Below are 8077 nucleotides of genomic sequence, written 5' to 3' on the forward strand. Positions count from 1 at the left end.
TATAGACGGTCTATAGACTCTCTATAGACTACGGTCTATAGCTGGTTCAATTTCCTTTTGTCTATAGACGGTCTATAGACTCTCTATAGACTACAGTCTACAACTACCTCAATTTGCTTTCGTCTATAGACTGTACACTATAGATAGTCTACTGCCTATAGACCAGTCTATAACAATCGTAATTTTATCTAACAATGTTCGATACACTGACCTTCGACTAAGTCCAGAACAATGTCAATTTCTTTTTGCACTGTATGTTGAGGGGACCTGCATCCAGTGACCGCAACTATGTCGGGATTCCCCCACCTCCTTCGCTATTACGGAAATTAAAATGTATTGCGTAAGGCATTACAACACCCTCCTGTATATTGTTTTCAGGAGCCTTGACAAGCTCCTTTTCGTTATACCGTGACGTATATTGTCAATACAATTAAATATTTAATGCTAACAAGTAAGCCGAGGAAAAGCAGCCGTTCTTGAAGTAAGGGCACCCGCAAACTGTACTACATCGAACGAATACGCTGTCCCTTAAAGGAATCGCTCGACAAAATTCCATTCCATCTTTCAATCGTTACTTTCCAACGTGCTGAAATCAGAAACATTTTATCAACGGATCTAGATTTCTCTTTAGAACGTCCTGAAAATAAAGGGGGAAATACGGGTGTGAGAATTCAAGGAAGCGCCCATGCCTTAGAAACATCTTAGATTAATCTCAAAGAGCCTGGTCCTTTCTGCGATTAACATCTGCCATTTCTACCTTTGCAGTTTGTATTCACGTGAATAAGTGCTGCGACGCAACAATCACAAAGCCAGTATTTTTTCGTTCCTACCCTTGCACCTGTTGCTTCGGAGCCGATGACACGCTGATGTGGCGCATATCAGTTTTCTAAACACGAACACACGCAAAAAAGACGTTATGCTATGTAACCTTATAATTATTATTTGAGAATTGTACCACATACTATTCGGTGGGAGATGCGGCGCGTATACCGACAAGAAGTTAGATTTCGGTTGTGTTTTCACGAAAACAATAAAATTTTTAGGGGGTAAGCGAAGAATTTAAGCTTATAAACCGATTGCCTTCTGTGGTTTTGGATATCAGATCAAGCTGCACACGGCAAGAGTGCGAGCGATAAAGATACGACCGTGAAATGGGTTTCTGTTTCACGTTTTACCCATTTTACCGCGAGACGGCGGAAAATCATTCGGGCTGCAAACAACCCTGTGCGTGGCTGCATCAATGGCGGTGGCGTGTTTTTCGCGGCTTACGTTTTCTTCAAAATCCAGCTTCATCGTCCCCTTACGGTAAGTCTACACGTTTATATTTTATTCATTTGGTCTCCTAAACCACTCTAAGCAGAGCTGTGTGTGCAGAACAGATTATGTGCGCAGTTACAAACGTCCTATCTTCGTTTCTAAGGCGGAAGCCATCGGGCTCTCGACTAATGCCGCTTATCTCTGTGCCGCTGTCTTTACTAACGCGCGGAAAGGCAGTCTGTGCGATGTCCTTGATGATAAGCCGCTCCTCGCGAGCTGTCTACTAGATTTTTCGTGTTTCAAGGTAGATGCGCGGCCAGAAATGTCGTTTAGCCTGTGAATGACGGCCGAAATGGAACTGTGTGTTAGTTAGCGCCGTGTGAGCTCTATTTACTTTGCACCTCCGAAAACGTACTTACATACAGTCTCGTTCAGTGGTGGATTACATTTATTTTCTTATCTTTGTGTTATCGCCTGTCTGGACCATGGAGTGCTATTCTTCTGGAGGTGTGCATTGCTTGCTACGTATGGACGCTCGCTCGGTGCGCGTCGTGGACGCCGACGTTTCAGCAAAGTTGTCTTGTAACGCTATAGACTGGAGCGCGAGACGTTTGTCAAAGTTGTAGTCAAGCGGCGCTGGAGGAATGCTTGTAGTGTGATGGGTGAATAAAATTCGTTACCGGCGCGAATGGACGGCGTGCTCAAACACCGCGAAGAACCCACGAGCTCCATCCCATCTCCCCTTCGTTGCACACGTATGGATTCGTCCGTGTCTGTCATCAGAGCCGTTGGCCGCCGCCGCTGGCTTGCGGGCACTTCATTTTGAAAGCTGGGTAAAGGTCGACTCGACAAGAGGTGGCTTACATTTCGCTCCGAGTGGTTCGTTCATGACTCCCGCTCACACGTGCACAGATTTCTCGAATACCATTTGCGCTAGAGGCAAAGTATGTGTTTCTGATTTAAGACTTCTACGTTACGAAAGCGCCGATGTGACTCGCCGCTTATTTGCGCCTAAAATTAAATTAAGCTCTCGTGTTATAGCTGCGCCTGTAATTATTTCATTGAAATACTTCCTACTTTGAGCACGTTCAATGCTTTCGCTGATTTTTCTACCAGCGTTGAGTTAGGCTACCGCCATGCAATAAACACACCTCTTTACTGCGCTGTTGAAGCCGCACTTGAAGGAAAAACTAAGTGAATTTCAGACGGTAATTTATCGTGACAGTAATTTGCTGTCTCAACCTCGCGACTGCTTTTGAAACGGCGCAGCTGCAGCCTCTGTGTGCTGTATTGGTATTCTGAATAATGAGCGCGGCATGGAAGCGCTGCAACCCGCTTGTTTCTGCGCTGCAACCCGCTTATGCTGTTCCGTCTTAGTGCTTCAAGTTATAGGCGAAAATCTGTGGTGAACTGGTTGCTTCTGCCTGCTAGTTTTGTATAGCTTGTGCCCGTTTGAGTATCAGCTTACGTACACTCGGCCAAATCTTTAACTGGCTCAGGTGTTGCATCGCTAAATGCACCTTGTAAAAAGGTGCCTTTTGGCTACACTGCTGGCATATTCATGTTGTAATTTGACGCGTGAGATGGCATTTCATAGTTTCTTTTTGTTAATATAATGTTTGAGTGGAGTACGTGCATGTTTAGATCAAAGTTATCAGAAATATTCATCGTCTGCCGCTATACGAAGAGCTGAAACAAGCGGAATACGAAGCAATGGTTCTGGTGGCGCATTTGCACTACTCTGGCTAAACGACTTGTCCGCCATGAAAGGAGTGGTACTTTACCCAGAGAATGAGGCCATATGGACCAGATCCATTTCTGCGTATGCCGCTTGTTTCAGCTGTTCGTAGTGGCAGACGAATGTTTCTGATAACGTTGATCTAAACAAGCAAGTACTGCACTCAAACATTATATGAACAAAAAGGAAGCACGAAATGACATTTCACTCGTTAAATTACAGCATGAATATGCCAGCAGTGTAGCCGAAAGACACCTTTTTTACCAGGTGCATTTAGCGATGCAACACCCGAGCCAGTTAAAAATTTGGCCGGGTGTACCAGGCTTCACGCAGGGTATTTTGAAGCGCTTCTTCTATAGCGGTTATAAGAATAAATGCTGCAATATTCTCCTTTTCGGATCCCTGTGTGAGGTGCACTGAATCTGTATTTTATGGAGGTGGCATTCTTTACAGCTCCTTGCGAGTCAATGCAGATATGTGGCACAATTGTTCGAAGTCTTCTGTTACAAATAAAGTAAAAGGATTGCCATAAAGAGGTCAGTATTGGCTGTAACAGTATTGCCATACAGAAATCAGTATCAGTACTGGGTTCAGAGTAGAGTGCTCCAGGGATTAGGGTTCTTTGTTACAATGTTTTATGAGGACGCATATAATCTTTCGTGTATTTACTGATATGATTGAGCCGGCGTGATAGCTCAGTGGCTATCATGTTCGTATGGCGACCTGAAAGATGCAGATTTGATTCCGGCCTAGGCGGTCGCATTTTAATAGAGGCAAAATGCTAAAGGCCTGTGTACTCTGCACAGGTGGCCGAAATTATTCCCCAGCCTTTCACTTCAGCGTCTCGTAGCCTGTGTCGCCTTGGGTTTTTGAACCCCATAAAACCAAACCAAAAGATCCAAGATTGCCTTTCTAGAATGGCATAGCCAGGATATGCCTTGCATTGTAAAGCACATGTGTAGAGATGGAATGGGAATTTTTTTTTTCAGTTCCTCTTATATTATTTTTTCCTTTGTGCTGTACAGGTAAACGTGCCCGGACGATTTACTGCAGACAACAGGCCACAAGAATGCTTCTGAGGAAACTAGCCGGACTGTTACTTTCAACTTTTATGTAACTGTGGTGCATTCTTATGGTGCATGTATTGCATATTCCCAGCCTGGATAGCTTGGAAATAAACTAAATTTGTAAGTACATTGATTGTTTCATGTGTGAACTCTGTCTGGTGACCTTTTTCAATGATTGTAGACAGTCTATATGCAGTCTATAGATAATGGTCTACTAACAGTTTAGTAGACAGAGGTCTATAGACTGTCTATAGACAAAGGTCTATAGCACTGCCAGGCCACACACCTATGGAATGTCTATAGACAGTCTATAGACATATGTCTACTGGACCAGTAGACTTTTGTCTGTAGACTGTCTATAGACGGTAATCTACAGGAAGTATCCCAGGTAGCACACGACGGCGGGCCAATATTGGAAATCCACTGGCAAAGCGTGGCCCTAACTAGGCCCAGAGTAGCCAGTGAGCATCCGATATTGGTTGTGCCACTCCTTAGCACATCCAACAATGGCCCTGGTTGTCCGTCGCTTTACCAGTATTGGCTGAGCCCTCATTAGATCCTGGCTATCATGGGCCAGGTTAGCCAGGATTGCCCCACTGTTTGCCATTGCTGGCTGTGCCATCATCGAATCCTGGCTCTCATTGGCCATGTTAGCCAGTGTTGTTCCACTCTTTGCCAGAATTGGCTATGCCATTTCCGGGAGCTGGCTATATTGGCCTAGGATAACCGCCGCTTATCCAGTGTTCAAAGTATACTGGCAAACGTTGGTAAACATTGTGTCATCCATTAAAATGGGTTCAAAATTAATTTTATTGTCGAGTACCATATCGGCAGTTCATAATTTTCGAACGCGCTAAAACATGCGAGTTCAAAGATTTGGTTTTATTTAGTATTATATTTTAACCGAACACTTTTGCAGTTTGTGAGCAAAGCTACCCATGATTCCGTTGGAAAAGCTGCACTCTGGTTGCGCAGTGAGCAGCAATAATACGTTTAGAATTGCGATCGAAGTCTGACCAGAATTAACGTTCTCATTACACCCGAGACGCCTTCAACAAAAATTGTGAACAGGTGCCTTCAACAAAAATCAAATAAGTTTCATTTGATTAAATTTTTGGAATAAAAAAATCACTTTTTTTTATTCGCTCTAGGAATTCACTGCCGCAGTGCGCAGCTGGTGTCTGCTTCAGGGAGATCGCGATACAAACGTAATAGATTAGCGCAAGTGCATTCGCTAAACCGAAATTGTGCTCAGTTTTGGCAACGTCCAGAAACGAAGCAGTCGCCTCGTAATTTCGAATTATGCGTTGCGCTCGTGAAATATTAGGCGGGTGCTTCATAAACGCACGCGGACACGTGCTAAGCGATTCCTACGCTTCCCTACGTCGTGCCCTGTGATCGCGCCTTTCCCGTGTTATCTGATTTGCTATGTCCTTCCTTTTCTGCAAATCGTTGTGTTGGAAATTGTTGTTTTTGACCATTTTATACTTCTGTTGCGTAATTTGCATTGGGGGCAATATAGCTCTTGCTCACGTCCTTGCATATTTACTCGCAAGTTTTTTTTTTCTTTCGAACATGACCTTTATTGATGAAAACCGTCGAAAGTAGTTGCGAACCACAATTCAACATGCCTTTGTTTGTTTTTGCTTTTTTTGCGCGAAACTTCCACACCAACAAACAATTTGAGGATTCTTCGACGACCACTGAATAAATGGACTGACAACTGGCGTTAGACGCATGTTAACCTAGCTTGTTTGGCGCATGTACGGTACATGAAACTATGAAAGAGCGCGCATTCTGCTTGGATATTTTTTTTGCTTTATATTTTTGTTATTATGTGGTAACATTTTAAGCTATCTTGAACTAACAGAAGCCACATCATACGGCCCCACAAAATACGCGAGTGTCTCAAGTCGTTTTGGCAAAATGCATCTTGAAGCTCCAAGTTTTTCACTTCAAAATTTTCAGGCTTTTGCTGCAACTTTGTAGCAATACTTTGACGCTTCCGTGTTTCCCATCCACTTCTCTCTTGTAGATATTGCTTTCTGTACTGCCTGTGGCCATGTGACTCATTCTCCAAAAATTCCAAACCTTTTCACGTGTTTTGGCCTCTTTCCCTCTCTCTTTCAAGTCTTCAAGTCCAATATCTCCCCACCTGTTCTCCCGGCCGTGCCCTTTTCCAGGTAGCGGGCTAACCCCCCACCCCGCGAAGCGCTATTTTTTCTTTTTGGTTGTCACTTTCTCAAACCTGTTTTCCCTCGCGCGCAGATACGCGCTTCGCTGTTCCTCCACCTCCCTGTCTCCACCTTTCAGCTCGAGGACTTTTCTCGGAACCACAAAACCTGTGTAAAGGAAAATTACTCTCTCCCCTCCAGCCAACCCCCCCCCCCACACCATCGTCTCCACTGCTCGTCTTGGAACCGCGCGACTCATCACAAAAAGACATTCTTGACTGCACGGCGGAGCTCAACCACGTGCAAACCAACGCGACGAAAATGCATGCACACTCGAGCTAGCACCGTTCATAGTCTGCGCACGCGAAAAGCCACACTCATATATTAGGAGAGCTCCGACGCTGTTCGTACCGCCTGCAAGATCTTTTGTAAGTACTAAAACTCTTTTATCTTGATATACGTCTGGAAGTTCAAGTGGTTTTTGTAGTAAATGTTGCTTTGACTACATGCGCCTTAATTTTTTCGGCAGGAGAAGAGAGCGGGCCAAAAAGCACGAGGACGACTTCTGTGTACCCACTCTCATTGAGAAATGGCTTGCTTGACGTCGTGCGCAGTGGAATTGTGGCCGAATGGTGAGAATTTAATTTTTCGTCTTTGGACCGTGAGATGAACTCACTAAAGATTCACTACTTTGGCTAACAGCGGGTTTGAACTCATATGAATTGAGATAGGATGCATTCGGGAATATGTCCTTTACCGCTTATGCACGACGGAAATCAGAACCGCTTAATTAATTTTCCACTGCAGACTAGTTGGTAAGGATATGTGTAATACTTCCGTAGTGTTTCTTTTTGCCTTCTACTCATGCAGACTCAATAGAAAATCCGCAATTACTGGTTAAAGCTTTTGCCCAAGTTCTCTCGCAAGTTCTCTCGGTCCATTACTCTGGACTATCAGACTAGTATTTTTGTGTGGTTTTCAAGTTGCAGTTTCGAATCCAACTATAGCATGCATGCGAAGCAACTAAGGTAAAACAAAGGTGCCCTGAGTTCCTTGCGTTCAGCGTATTTCGTCAAAAGTCGCAAGCCGCATTTTTGACCCCATTAAATAAAACTAATCAAAAATGTTGTTTTGACCTCCATGTGGAAGAGACGCTACAACCTGTGCATATTTACTGGAATAAAAAATTACCTCGCAATTTAGAGATACGAGTTATGATATTAAAACAAAATAACACATTAATCTGTTTTCAATATCACATTAATTTGCTTATCTTGCATTGAATATATTTACTGGGAGTGCGACACGACGCATTAAACTAAATTAAACCATTTGGTATAAGGGAAGTTTAGTAAATTAAATTCCACTTCGTGCAACTAATGTGGGGCTGGTTCTTAAGAATAAATTAAAAATTATCCTGTAAAATATGTTGCTAGTGTCTTCGCGATGACTGTGTTTCACAAAATTCGGTGTTATTTTTGTTATGTTTGTTATGTTATGTTTGTTTTTGTTCTGTGATGGCCATAATTCAACTTACCATTACATAATGCATCTCTTTGCAGGCTTGGCACTTCGTGAGGCCATCGTGCAAGAACTGGACGAGGAATTTGTTTGAATGCAGTCCAGCAGCCCCCTAGCAAGTGGAGTGCAACGATTACTTCGGATATGACTGATCAGTTCACTGGAGGACAGCTCCGTTGAGCGCTTTATGGATGCCTTAGCCGTGCCGCAGCAGCTTGCGGAGATGCTTTGTCCAACCTGATCGGCACTCACCAAACTTGAAAATAAATTGTTTTCCCACAGCCTCTGCCACCATGCTCTTGGGCCCCTTTTCTTTACTC

At 43.7% G+C, this 8077-nt stretch overlaps 1 long non-coding RNA gene across 1 annotated transcript; it reads left to right on the plus strand.

The window, feature by feature from the left end:
- Nucleotides 1–339: 339 nt before the first annotated feature.
- On the plus strand, nucleotides 340–4191 carry LOC149333445 (uncharacterized). Its single transcript, XR_016284936.1, has 2 exons — nucleotides 340–1305; nucleotides 4021–4191. It is a non-coding gene; the product is annotated as an uncharacterized LOC149333445 (long non-coding RNA).
- The last annotated feature ends 3886 nt before the right edge of the window (nucleotides 4192–8077 follow it).

Source organism: Amblyomma mixtum, chromosome 8 (assembly GCF_055824585.1).
Source record: "Amblyomma mixtum isolate Tamu chromosome 8, ASM5582458v1, whole genome shotgun sequence".
In the NCBI taxonomy this organism is placed as follows: domain Eukaryota; kingdom Metazoa; phylum Arthropoda; class Arachnida; order Ixodida; family Ixodidae; genus Amblyomma; species Amblyomma mixtum.